This window comes from Neoarius graeffei, chromosome 20 (genome assembly GCF_027579695.1).
Source record: "Neoarius graeffei isolate fNeoGra1 chromosome 20, fNeoGra1.pri, whole genome shotgun sequence".
Lineage (NCBI taxonomy): Eukaryota > Metazoa > Chordata > Actinopteri > Siluriformes > Ariidae > Neoarius > Neoarius graeffei.
Window position 1 is genome coordinate 62360442 of NC_083588.1, and position 14982 is coordinate 62375423.

Below are 14982 nucleotides of genomic sequence, written 5' to 3' on the forward strand. Positions count from 1 at the left end.
AAGTCTGGACTTTATGTCCATGTCCATTATATAACTGTAACTTGAATATGTTTCAGTAAACAGGTAAAAAAACAAAATTTGTGTCAGTGTCCAAATATATATAGACCTAACTGTATGTGTCTTTTTTTGTCCACATGGTTAAGGGCCAGATGAAAGGTGGTGGCTATGGTGTCATCTGTTGACTGGTTACAGTGATACAGGAACTGCAGGGGGTCCAGGGAAGTAGGCAGCAGGGTCTTTATGTGCCTCATGATGAGCCTCTCAAAGCACTTCATAATCATGGGTCTGAGTGCAACAGGATGGTAGTCATTGAGGCAGGACACTGAAGACTTCTTCGGCACGGGGATGATGGTAGTGGTCTTGAAGCACTTTGGAATGATGGCTTTGCTCAGGGAGATGTTGAAGATGTCAATGAGAACATCTGCCAGCTGGTCCGCACATCCTCTGAGCACTTTACCGGGGATGTTGTCTGGTCCAGCAGCCTTTCATGGGTTGATTCTGCATAGAGTTTTCCTCACATCAGCTATGGTTAGACACAGCACCTGGTCATTGGGAGGAGGGATGGTCTTCCTCGTTGCCATGCCAGTCTGTGCCTCAAACCATGCGTAGAAACTGTTCAGTGTATCTGGAAGGGGGGCATCATTGTCACAGGTAGGTGGTGCTGTCCTGTAGTTCATGATGGCCTGGATGCCTTGCCACATGCGACATGTGTCGCTGCTGTCCTGGAAGTAGCTGTGGATTCTCTGGTCATGTGCATGTTTTGCTGCTCTGATGGCCCGAGACAGTTTGGCTACTTTTGGGGCCGCCCTGTCCCCTGCTCTGAAGGCAGCATCTTGGGTCCTCAGTAGTGTGCACACCTCTGTAGTGATCAACGGCTTCTGGTTGGGGTGAGTGGTGATGGTCTTAGAGACAGTAACATCATCAATGTACTTGTTGATGTAGCTGATCACTGATGCTGTGTACTCCTCTAAGTTGGTGCAGTTGCCATTGGTTGCAGCCTCCCTAAACATGTCCCAGTCAGTACTCTCAAAATAGTTCTGGAGAGCAGAGATGGCTCTTTCTGGCCAGATTTTCACCTGCCTTAGAACTGGTTTGGAGTAATCTGTATGCTGGAATTAGCATAACAGAAATGTGGTCTGAGTAGCCGAGGTGGGGGCGGGGCTCCACCTGGTACACGCAGGGAGTTTGTGTAAACAAGATCCAGCGTGTTTGCCCCTCTCATTGCAAAGTCCACATACTCATGAAAATTAAGAAGCACTGACTTGAGATTCGCATGGTTGAAATCTCTGGCGACAATAAACAGTCTGTCTGGGTATGCATTCTGCAGTTTGCTGATGGTACTGTATAGTACACAGAGCACTTCCTTAGCATTAGCTCTGGGGGCATGTAAACTCCGATTATGAATACTGAAGTGAATTCCTGTGGTAAATAAAATGGTCTACATCTAACAGTCACAAACTCCACTAGCGATGAGCAATAACCAGAGATTAGCACCAAATTCCTGCACTGTTCTGTGTTGATGTAAGTACACAAGCCACCTCTGCGAGTCTTACCACAAAAAGCTGCATTTCTGTTAGCTTGGAATGAAGCTGGCTTGTCCAGCTGAATGGTGGTGTCCAGAACTCGGTTGCTGAGCCACGTCTCCGTGAAAACAAGGATGCAGCAGTCTCTAAACTCGTGCTGGGTAGTCCACTGGAGTTGGATACAGTCTAGTTTATTTTCCAGGGAGCAGACACTAGAGAGTAGAATGGATAGAGAGCCGGCTGGCTAGGGTTAGCTGTTAGCCTAGCACAGACACCCCCCATGCTTGCTGCATTTCCGCTTCCTCACACACTGCTTCTGATGGCTCCTCCCCTGGTCACTGGCCTCAGGCGAGGCCGAGGACTGGAGGCCTGTTCTTCGCAGCAGGTTGAAATCATGTAGCTTCTCCAGCAGGTCATCTTTTATGATATTTTCTGCATGATTTCTGTACTGAAGGAGTATGTGGCAATGGTAGATACAAACACCAGTTGATCCAATGTCCATGTGTTGTACAGGGTCGGGCAAGGAACAAAAAGACACAGAAAAGCACCATTTTGGATCCAGAGAGGCCGCTGCGTGCTACTGCCATGCCGCCATCTTGGAACATAGAGCTTTTCGCTACGTTTTGGAGTGTGGTTGTGTGGATTTGTGTTCATTCAGCCACAAGCACTTGCATAAATGAGCAGGTGTACAGGTATTACTATTAAACTGACCAGTGAGTGTATGAAAATAATGCAAATCAGTTATAAATCTGCTTGTTACACTTAGATTCCATGGAGCATCTGCCATACAAGTCCCCTGTGAATGAGCCATTACTAAAGAAACTACAACATAAGAACAAGCACATTATAATAGTGTCATAATGCTGTAAGTGCTGCTGTTATGGAAAATTAATAAACAACTGATCAGAACTGAGAATTCAACAGCAGTGTGGTGGAAAGAAACATAACTGATTCCTCCATCTTCAGTAAGCACTTTATTCCAGAGCCAGTCGGTGGTGTAGTGGTTAGCACGGTCGCCTCATAGCAAGAAGGTTCTGGGTTCTAACCCAGCGGCCAGCAAGGGCCTTTCTGTGTGGAGTTTGCATGTTCTCCCCATGTCTGTGTGGGTTTCCCCCACAGTTCAAAGACATGCGGTTAGGTTAATATGGGACGGCCTTGGGCTGGGGTGCCCTTGAGCAAGGCACCTAACTCCCGATTGCTCCCCGGGTGCTGTTAGCATGGCTGCCCACTGCTCTGGGTATGTGTGTGTGTACTCATTGCTCACGTGCATGTGTGTGTTCACTGCTTCAGATGGGTTAAATGCAGAGAGGAAATTTCACAAGTGTGTGATGAATAAAGTTGTTCTTTCTTTCTTTCTTTCTTTCTTTCTTTCTTTCTTTCTTTCTTTCTTTCTTTCTTTCTTTCAGTCCATTCCATAACACCAACACATTCATACTTGGGGGCAATTTATCGTGCCCAATCCAGATACTGGTGTGCTTTTGGGAGGTGGGACGAAAACCATGAATAGGGGAGAACGGGGTAAGATGAGCATAAGGGTAAGATGAGCCAACCCTTGTTTCTAGGAAACGGTACACAAATTTAATCATGGGACTGCATTTTTAGGAAGAGAGGATCATTTCTAACAGCCTGTGGAGAAGGGCAGCACATGGAAAATGTGGTAAGTAAAATATGTGTAAATATGTGATTTTTTGCTCTCTGAGTGAATTCTGTTTGTGTCCAGAGTTAACCTTTTTTTGAGAAAACTGGAATAGATCAAAATTCAGGTGCAATACAAAGTAATAGGTGTTGTTCCAAGGTATAATAAGAGGGCTAAAGAAAATCACAGATGTTAGCCTACTTAGCTTTGAGAGGCATTTTTTCAAAGATGGCAGTTGCAGGAGAAGATGAGCCATTAGGCTTGGGGCAAGCTGAGCCACTTATCTTATCTTATCTTATCCAGGTTTGAATCAACAGGACTCTTCCCCTACGACAGGAATAAATTCACTGATGATGATTTTGAGCCATCTGAGGTGACAGACAGACCTAACCCTGAAGATCCAGGCACATCGGCAAGCCCTGACCCTGAGGAACCAGCCATATCTGCAAACCTTAACCTTTAGGAGCCAGCGCCTGTACTTCCCCTCTCGGTCACACAGCTCCAGTCACCCTCTCGCACTAATTCTGATGACACTCACAACATTCCAGTGGCTATAGGTCTCCTGAGACCATCATTCCCCTGCCCAAAGCACCAGCAAGAAAAGCAAAGCAAAAAAGAAGGGTTAGAACAAGGATATTGACGGACACCCCGGAAAAGGAAGAACTAGAAAGGGAAGTAGGTCAAAGACAAAACAAGAAATTCAAAGTGAGAAAGCAAGGAGCAAGCAAGCCAGCAAGAAAGAAGATCTCTGCACCCAGTAGTTTAGAGGAAAGCACTGGAAATGTTGTGTTAAATGACAATTCTGATGACAGCCTTGACCTTACCAATGATGAAGAGGACCTAACGTTGAATGTTGGTGATTTTGTGGTAGCCAAATTCACTGGGGGAAAAAAACCATCATTACATTGGTTTGGTGGAAAAGCTTGACCACATTGAGCTTGAAGCACAGTTCCTTCAAAGGAGCCATACCACTCATGGGCCTGACAAGAGACTTACATTTACATTCAAAGAAAAGAATGAGGCTGTGATTCCAAGAGAGGATGTTGTGAAGAAATTGCCACAACCTTTCTCTGTGGGAGGGACTGCAAGAAGAGAGAGACAATTTGTCTTCCCCTGCAACTTGAAACAGTGGAATATTGAATAAATACCTGTTTAGTGTAATGCCTTATCTTAATAAGACAACGACCTTAGTTTAAAATCCATTGGTTTACTATTTTACAGACTTGGTTAAGCAATATTGTTCAACCGTTTCTCAGGAAAAAAGGTTTTTATGTTACCAGTCTGATCTTCCCCTGCAACTTGAAACAGTGCGATACTGAATCCATGGGCTGCATTAGTTTAGTGTAATACCTTAAGGCCAATTTATGCTGACAACCCAGTCCTCGCAGACGGCGTCGCAGATAGCATCTGCGTAGGCCCCCCACCTTCGCAGACGCTCTGCGCGCACCTCCCAAAAATTGTGACCACCGCAGAAGCCTCGCAGACAGCGTCGCAGACAAGAGGGCTCTGATCGGTCCACTCTACATCCGCTGTACACGCACTTCCGCTTCCCTGCTTTCCCGGTTTGGTTTGTTTTCACTACCGCCATTTTTAAAAACACGAGCAAAGATGGAGCAGCACGAAGAGCGGTTGATTGAGGAAGTGAGGAAGTACGTACATCTATACGACTCCAGTTCTAGTCATTATAAGTAACCGGAGAATAAACACTCCACTAACCACACCCACCAACTACTCCTAGCGATTTCGCGACTTCGCGCCCCCTTGCGTTGTGGCGGTGAATAACATCGTGCACGCCTATTACTCCCCGCTCAACGATAAATTACAACTGTCTGCGAAAAGCTATCTGCGAAAGCCTTGACGCAAGAGCATGCAGAGGCCCTTAGTTTACCTTAGTGGTTAAAAAGGAATACCTTAGTTTAAATTACTTTTTTCTACTATTTTACAGACTTATACAGGGAAATTTGTTACATAGGCCTACCTGTCTAGTAGCCCTACAGCAAGGAATATTGAGTAGAAATGTTCAACTGTTTATAAAAAAAAAAAGTTATAAAGTTACCGGTGTGACCTTGTGTGATCTTGTTTGAGCTTAAGTTTATCTGGCTAGTATAATCCTACATTGTAAAAAGGAAATAAAAGGTTTCTTCTTTAAATATGTATTATGGCTCAACTTACCCACACCTACGTATGCTCAACTTACCCCGCACAAGGGGCAAGTTGTGCCACAAGACCAACTTTTTTGAAGGGAATATATGTCTTAAACCATATGAGTTATCTGGAAGTTTTTGGCTACAGAAGATAGAGAAGAATTTGAATTTTTGTTTGATGTGAAGATTGCATAATAAAACTTTTCACACACATTGGAATGATGAAAAATGCAAAAAAAATGGCTCATTTTACCCCACTCTCCCCTACACAAGGAGAACAAGTAAAACTCCACAGAGACAGTAACACAAGCTCAGGATTGAACCAGAGGCCATACCACCCAGAAATGTGAGTTACCTTGCTCTTGTGAGAACTTCAAATAATATCTTATCAAATTTCATATAATCTAATCTATAACGTGCGTATGAAGACCTTTTTGCAAGGGTCTATTTATTAAAAATTAAAACTAAACTCAGGAATTAGGACTACAGTTGTAACTATATGATGTCTGGATTGCACAAAAAAAACTGGAAAAAAAAACCCCAGAACAGCCTTCTGACATGTTACAAAAGGTCAGGTTTACAAAATATTGTTCTTTTTAATATTGATAGGCCTATGTTTTATCAAAAGAAATCAAATGGTGAAAATATAAAACAAAAGATATTGGTCATACATTGTTGACACTCATGAAGTCAAATTCCCCAACCTTCTGAAACCCAATTTTTGCATCTTGCTTTGCTAATATACAGAATATACAGTAGCCTATGTACACTTTTGTCAATTAGTTGCCCATAACAAATTCCATGATGATATTGTGCAGTTCCACAGTAAATACATTAAATGTTTTTTCTCCTGTTAAACTCTGTCAAGTGGTTTATCATGAAGACTGATAACTGATAAACATGCTATAACTACACACAGGTCTGATATTTAGTGTCTTACCGAATCAGTTTTCCTCTCCAGCTCTGTGTTCAATTTTGTTCCCTGGAGGAAAAGCGCTGTGGGGGGAAAGTTCCTGGTTGGTTTCAGTAAACAGCTAACAGGAGTGGAGGAGTGCAAACCTGAGAATTCCGTTCATGATCGTGCTGGACGGAAATGAGTGCATTTCGGACTCAGAGTAGAAAACATTGGCATCCGCTCAGAGTTATGAAATCGTTACCTTCTCTTTCTTCTTCTCCTTTTCGAGCTTCCTACTTTACTCTTCACTTTCTCCTGGTTAGTTTACACAGGTTTCGCAATGCCCCACTGTTTCTAACAGGATATGAGGTTTTATTTTTAAATCCAGAAAAAAAAACCCAGGGACAGTGCTGAAAGGGACAAACTAAAGTTGAATCTGATCACTGAGCTGCAAACCAGAGCCTCCTGAAAGTCAGCAGAACATGAAGCTGAATTTGTAATGTGTAATGCTTGAAAGAAAAATGTGTGTAATGTGATTATTTTTAAGTGTGAATCTTATCATATTTTTTCCATATTAATTCTGAGTCTGACCTATTTGAAATTCAGGTATTTAAAAATGTATACTTTATGGGTGTGGCCACTGAATGCAAACTGTCAACCAAAAATTTCAGTTCAGTTTCAGTTTATTTTATAAGGGACCATGTACAATTAAAACATAAATGTTGCCATTTAATGCATCGTACCAGAGTTAGGCCAAGTTTACATTAGACCGTATCTGTCTCGTTTTCTTCGCGGATGCACTGTCCGTTTACATTAAAACGCCTGGAAATGCCGGGAAACGGGAATCCGCCAGGGTCCACGTATTCAATCCAGATCGTGTCTGGTCCGGTGCTGTGTAAACATTGAGAATACGCGGATACGCGGATACGCTGTGCTGAGCTCTAGCTGGCGTCGTCATTGGACAATGTCACTGTGACATCCACCTTCCTGATTCGCTGGCGTTGGTCATGTGACGCGACTGCTGAAAAACGGCGCGGACTTCCGCCTTGTATCACCTTTCATTAAAGAGTATAAAAGTATGAAAATACTGCAAATACTGATGCAAATACTGCCCATTGTGTAGTTATGATTGTCTTTAGGCTTGCCATCCTTCCACTTGCAAGTGGTAAGTGACGCGCATGCCCGACATGCACTGAGATCACACACACAGCGGCTCAGTCCCAAATCACTGCTCATGCGCTTCACTCGCGCGCTCTGTGAGCTGCGCAGGGCCGGAGTGCGCACCCTCCAGAGGGCACTCGCTGTTCAGGGCGGAGTGATTTGGAGCGCAGGATGCCTGCGGAGCCGAGCGTATCCGTGTATTAGCGTTGCTATATGCACGCGAATCGTGTATTGGCGTTGCTGTGTGCACACTAATCGTTTTAAAAATGTTAATCTGATGATCCGCTGATACGGTCTAATTTAAACCCCACCTTAGCCTCAGGCTAATTTACATCTGCAGTCCCAGGCAAGGCATAAAAACAACAATACATAAAAACATACAAAATAAATATCCAGACCTCCTACCTCACCCAAATAGCAAACTCCACTCATACAGTAAACAAATTACTCACATGAGTGTCCAAACCCCCTACACCCCAAACTCGCACACAGGCACACACACACACACACACACACACACACACACACACGCAGACACCCGCATCCAACATAAACACATTCTGTCAGCATCATGAATCAGTGATTACAGTTTTAACTGTTTTTTAGGAAACATTTCAGTTGTGATTTGAAGCTCCTGATGGAGAGACAGTTCTTTAAATCCCCTGATAGTGCATTCCACTGTGTAGTGGCTTTAAAAGAGAAAGAAGCAGGGGTTAAATTGGGCCGGGGCTGTCCGGGGCTGAGCCCCGGCACATAAGCTCGGAGCGGATGGCATATGATCACGCACACATCAAAAGCAACAAACCCTTTTCACGATTTTCAGTTCTGAATAATTAAATATCATTTTATTAATCAATAAACCCATGACTTTTATGAGATAGATCATAGTTTTCCTGATAACAAGACGACCTGTCAAAGCTATTTAGAACAGAACTTGCGATCAGAGATTCTGGTTTCTGGAACACTGCGTGGGTTGCCAAAGTCGCTTATAAAAAGCGGAATTGGCAACCCACGCAGTGTTCCAGAAACCAGAATCTGTGATCGCAAGTTTTGTTCTAAATAGCTTTGACAGGTCGTCTTGTTATCAGGAAAACTATGATCTCATCTCATCTCATTATCTCTAGCCGCTTTATCCTTCTACAGGGTCGCAGGCAAGCTGGAGCCTATCCCAGCTGACTACGGGCGAAAGGCGGGGTACACCCTGGACAAGTCGCCAGGTCATCACAGGGCTGACACATAGACACAGACAACCATTCACACTCACATTCACACCTACGCTCAATTTAGAGTCACCAGTTAACCTAACCTGCATGTCTTTGGACTGTGGGGGAAACCGGAGCACCCGGAGGAAACCCACGCGGACACGGGGAGAACATGCATACTCCACACAGAAAGGCCCTCGCCGGCCCCGGGGCTCGAACCCAGGACCTTCTTGCTGTGAGGCGACAGCGCTAACCACTACACCACCGTGCCGCCCCAAACTATGATCTCTCTCATAAAAGTCATGGGTTTATTGATTAATAAAACGATATTTAATTATTCAGAACTGAAAATCGTGAAAAGGGTTTGTTGCTTTTGATGTGTGCGTGATCATATGCCATCCGCTCCGAGCTTATGTGCCGGGGCTCAGCCCCGGACAGCCCCGGCCCAATTTAACCCCTGGGTGTCGGAGCTCTCGGCATAATCTGTTGTACCTCAAATCAATAGCTCTGATGGTTTTTGCTTGGCTTGGTAGACCATACAATAATGTAATTTTGCCAATATTTTTTCAATATTGTGGAATTCCACTAATATGGTGTCGGAGCTCTCAGCATAATCTGTTGTACCTCAAATCAATAGCTCTGATGGTTTTTGCTTGGCTTGGTAGACCATACAATAATGTAATTTTGTCATCATCTAAGAAGAGCTTTCTGAGTTCAGGAAGGTGTGTTAATGTACTGTACCAGTCAAAAGTTTGAATACACCTTCTAATTCAATGTTTTTATTAATTATAAGACACTTCATGTCTTAAAGTAATGATGGATGTATTTCTCTTTACCTTGATTGAGCGGTTCTTGATGGAATATGGATTACTACAATTGTGGAATAGGGATAGTTACCATATTTTTATTATTTAAAATGTACTGTTTGATGATCTCAGACAGATTAAGAAGGTAAGAAATTCCACTAATTAACTTTTGATAAGGTACACCTGTTAACTGAAAATTATTCCAGGTGACTCTCTCATAAAGCTGGTTAAGATAATGCCAATAGTCTTCAAAGCATCATTAAGGTGTCACGTTTGTAGCCGCTCAAGACTCCAACTCCCAGAGTTTGTAGCAGCCTTCAAACATAGCTGCTGCTGAATAAAATCACCATAAAGCACTGCACCGTGCTCCCTCTCCAGTATTCTGATTCACGCTACACCTGTTCCACATTATAGACCATCACTACACAGTACTTAAGGACTCTCACTCTCACAGTTTAGTGCAACGTAAATGCTCAGTATTATTACCTGACTTTACCAAGTCTTATATAGCTGTACTGATTATCTGGTTTGACTTTGTGTGTTTTTTAGATTTTTCTTCTGCTCTGCCTCTGATTTTCTGCCTGTGCCTCACCTGGCCCTTGTTACACGTTGACTTTGATTTTTGGATTACAATTTGGATTTGTTTACCAGTTCGCTGAATAAAACTCTCACACATTTACATTCATCTGTCACCTGCGTTTCTCACAGATTACTTCGCCAACAACGCAGATGCAGCGGAGGAGAATCGGCAAACTGCTATTATGGTACAGGGACATTTGTTAGGAAAACTTCAGCAGCTTTTGGATGAGATGGAAGTTCACTTCTGTCAACTCACTGCCACTGTGTCACAGGCGCTCTTAGCATGCCCAGTGCCAGCTATGAGCCATAACGTGCTCATTCCATGACCAGACAAGTTTTCCGGGAAAGTGTCCGACTGCAAGGGTTTCCTGCTACAATGTTCACTGTTTTTCATAGCTGTACACTTGTAGCAGGGAGTGGATTGAACGAACCAGCCCTGGAAGCTGTATTTCATGAGGGACTCAACCCTCTCATCCTGACAGAGCTCGTGTGCTGTGATGAGCAAGGCACCTTAGACTCACTCATCGATCTGCCTATCCAGCTCAATAATCTCAGGAGCAGACTATCACTGCAAGGCATCATGCAGTATGCTCTTGTCACCAAAGCCCCAGTGCCCATGGAGATCTCAAACACCCAAGTGGTCCACTCAGAGTGTGAATGGAGATGTAAGGAGGGGACTGTGTTTCAACTGTGGAGAAGCCACGCACCATCTGGCCCACTGTCCTGCTCAGCCCAGAGGTCTGAGGACTTCCACAGGCACCAAGGGAGCTCTGAACACTACTACCACTCTCTTGTTGAGTCCCCTAAGCCTCTTTCATACACATCTTTCAAAATAAATGTAATGGTAAAGCTCTCGGAGTCGGTTCATGTTCTTTCTGCCCTGATGGACTCGGGGGCCGCAGGCAACTTTATGGACAGTGAGGTCATTCAGAAACTTCAGATACCCATGCAGAAACTCCAACAACCCCTGAACATCAGGGCCATCAATGGCAGACTCATCAAAGAGGGGTTCATCACTACATGCAACCAACCCCTCAAGCTCCAAGTCAGCGCTCTACACTGTGAAACCATCTCCTCCTTCCTCACTAAAACTCAAAACCAGGCCATCATCCTGGGATTTCCCTGGCTACAACTCCAAAACCCTCAGATCTTCTGGCAGGACAGGGAAATTCTGCAATGGCCCACATCTTGTCGACAACAGTGTCTCCATCTGCCCAAGCTCATGATAGCCTCCACCACCGTGCAGAGCCCGGATGTCAATACCACAGTGTTCATCCTAGAATGCTACCATGCACACATGGAAGACTTCCATACGGGTAAAGCCAGTGAGCTCCTTCCTCAATGGCCATATGATTGTCCTATTCACCTGCCTCCTGGCACCATGTCTTCTCACTGCTGTATTTACCCACTGTCCAGCTCAGAGCAAAAAGGTATGGAGGACTATGTACATCCGTCCCTCTATTTCACCTGCATCAGCAGGGTTTTTCTTTGTAGAAACAAATGGAGGGGGTCTCAGGCTCTGCACTGATTACTGTGGTCTAAACCAAATCACAGTGAAGTACCCGTATCCCTTGCCTCCGGTTTCATCAGCTCTGGAACAACTGCGCTGTGCACTGACATTTACTAAATTAGACTGCCGAAGTGCCTACAACCTGGTATGCATCTATGAAGGTGACAAATGGAAGACAGCCTTTAGCACTGACTCTGGCCACTATGGGTATTGTGTCATGCCATATGGGCTGTCTTGCACACCAAGCGTCTTCCAGTGCTAAATAAATGATGTGCTCAGGGACATGCTTGGTCACTTTGTCATTGCCTATATCAACAATATTCTCATTTACTCTCCGGATAAAGAGAGTCATGAAGACCACATGAAGGCAGTTCTAACCAGACTCCTGGACAATCAGCTGTTCGTTAAAGCAGAGAAATGTGAGTTTCATGTGCCTCAAATCTCATTCCTGTGCTACATTATCAACACTGAGGGAGTCAACAAGGACCAGGATAAAGTATCTGCAGTAACAACTTGGCCAATCCTCACAACAGTCAAAGAACTCCAGCGTTTCCTGGGTTGTGCCAACTTTTATCGGCACTTCTTTTGGGGGGTTCGGCTCCATCACCACCCCACTCACATCCCTGCTAAAGAAAGGACCCAAGCGCCTCCACTGGAACCCTAAGGTACAAAAAGCCTTCAACCAGCTCAAGACTGCCTTCACCTCTGCTCCCATTCTAAAGCACCCTGATCCCATGAAACCTTTCACTGTGGAAGTGGCTGCCTCTGAGTTTGGGGTGGGAGCAGTACTCTCACAGAGTTTCAGAGAGAAACCCAAATTACACCCCATGGCATTATTTTTTTCAAATAAACTTACACCCACTGAGCAAAGCTATGACATTGGTAACCGGGAACTCTTGGCTGTTAAATTGATGCTGGAGAAGTGGACACACTGGCTGGAGGGAGCCACATACTCATTCACCATATACATGGACCATAAAAACTTGGAGTATCACAAGTCTGCCAAGAGACTGAACCCACATCAAGCTTGCTGGACGCTCTTCTTCACAAGACTTCAGTTGACTATTGCATATTAACATGGATTCAAAACACCAAGGCTGATGCCCTATCCTGAATACATCCTCCCTCGGCCCCAGCCCAGAAAGCAGCGCCCATCAAACAACCCACCTGCTTCATCAACACACTTGCATGGGACATAGAGAAAGAGCTGGCACAAACCTTTCACATTCCCAAAAACTGCCCCCCAAACCTAACATACCTCCACATCTCCGAGGTTGGCTGATCACATGGGCACATACTACCCCAGCTACTGGACACCTGGGCAGCCAAAGAACCTACCAGCTGCTAAAGGTGAAATACTGGTGGCTGAACACACTCACAGACATCAACCAGTTTATCTCCTCATGTTCTGTGTGCACTCAGGCTAAGGTGTCCCAGACACTTCCAGTAGGTAAATTCATGCCACTACCCACACCGTAATGTTCATGGTCCCACACAACCATCAGTTTTATCACTGACTTGCCAAAATCTCAAGGTAACACGATCATTATGGTCATCAACCGCTTCTCCAAGTCACTTATACTTATCCCATTACCTGGCTTGCCTACTGCTCTGGAAACTGCATGACTCATTTTCTCACATGTTTATCGTTATTTTGATATCCCCGAAGATATAGTCAGTGACCGGGGTTCTCAACTCACATCATGACTGTGGGCCAAATTCATGGACAAACTGGGGGTGTTGGTGAGTTTAACATCCAGCTACCACCTCAATCAAACAGACAGGTGGAATGAGCCAACCAGGAAATTGGGTGCATCTTCAGGGTGTTCTGTTCAGAAAACATAGGGACTGGGCTCAATTTCTGCCAAGGGCAGAATATGTGCAAAACTCAATAAGATACTCTGCCACATGACTTATGCCGTTCCAATGTGTTCTAGGATATCAACATCCACGCTTCCCTTGGGATGACTCTCCCACTGATGTACAAGTAGTGGACCACTGGTTCAGATGGAGTGAACAGGTTTGGGAGAGTGTTCACCAGCACCTTGAACAAGTGGCTCAGAGATACAAGCAGTTCGCTGACCGGCACAGAGAAAAGACCCCAATATACAAAACAGGCAACAGAGTATGGCTGTCCAGAAAGGACATCTGAGATTCCCAAGCCTACAAAAAGTTAAATGTCAATTACATTGGACCTTTCAAGGTATTACATAGAGTGAAAGAAGTCTTGTCCAAACTTGACCTTCCCCAACACAGTTGCCTCTCGCCATCACTTCATGTTTCGTGTCTGAAAGCCACTATTCTGGGGCCCTTAGCCTCTAACCTCACAGCCACTTCACCCCATGCACCACTCACCCTGGTGGAATAGCCAGCATACTTGAGGCACAAGATCCTTAACTCTCACTGCAGGCATGGGAATCTCGAGTACCTGGTGGATTGGGAGGGTTATGGCCCTGAGGAATGCAGCTGGGTCCCAGCTAAGGACATCCTGGACCCACTCCTCTGTCAAGAGTCCCACTCAAGACATCCCAACAAAAAACAAGCTCCTCACACCTGGGGCCATCCCAAGAAGAGTAGCGCTCCCAAAGTGAGCTCCTCGAGAGTAGGGTGGGGTGTTCTCTCATGTTTGCACCTGCTCAAGACTCCAACTCCCAGAGTTTGCGGCGGCCTTCAAACATGGCCGTCGCAGACTACAATCACCATAAAGCACCACACCACTCTCCCTCTCCAGCATTCTGCTTCATGCTACACCTGTTCCACATTACATCCCGTCACTACACAGTACTTAAGGACTCTCACAGTTTAGTGCAAAGTAAATGCTCAGTATTATTACCTGACTTTACCAGGCCTTATATCTCTGCATTGATTATGTGGTTCGACTTTATTTGTTTTTTTGGGTTTAGTCTTCTGCTTTACCTCTGATATTCTGTCTGTGCCTTGCCCGACCCTTGCTACACTTTGTCTTTGGTTTTTGGATTACAATTTGGATTTGTCTGCCAGTTTGCTAAGTAAAACTCTCCCACGCATTTACATCCATCTGTCACCTGCATTTCTGACATAAGATAAATGGTGGAAACTTTGAAGAATCTAAAATATGAAACATTTAGTTTTTTAACACTTTTTTTGTAGATGCCATAATTCTATAGATGTTATTTCATAGTTTTGATGTCTTTAGTATTGTTCTACAATGTTAAAAATAGTCAAAATACAGAAAAACCTATCAATGAGTAGGTGTGTCCAAGCTTTTGACTGGTGCGGTATGTACATTTTGTAAGGAAACAGGTGAGCCAAACTGGATGTTTTTGAGCGAGATCAAATATGTTTCAAAATGTTTCAAAGTTGTGCAACTGAGCAGAACCTCAATAGGTTTTGAACAAACATAGAGGTTAAATAATCAAAAAAACTTGGCAGATAACAGCTGAAGGAAGTTCAATAATGTCTGAATTTTGTTGAAGATTTTGCGCTAGATGATATCAGCAGGTAGTTAATCATTACTTTTACCACAATGCTGTTGAATTTTCTAATC

The 14982-nt window shown here is 44.4% G+C and overlaps 1 protein-coding gene across 2 annotated transcripts in view; it reads right to left on the reverse strand.

The window, feature by feature from the left end:
- Positions 1 to 14982, reverse strand: part of LOC132868894 (toll-like receptor 5) — a 47601-nt gene that overhangs the window by 11699 nt on the left and 20920 nt on the right. Inside the window, exon 1 of one of the 2 annotated variants that reach the window (XM_060902163.1) lies at positions 6244 to 6546. The exons of the other annotated variant lie outside the window; for it this stretch is intronic. The gene's annotated coding sequence lies outside the window, so the exon portion shown is untranslated. Of the gene's footprint in view, positions 1 to 6243; positions 6547 to 14982 lie in introns of those variants that run through there. 2 annotated transcript variants of the gene reach the window in all.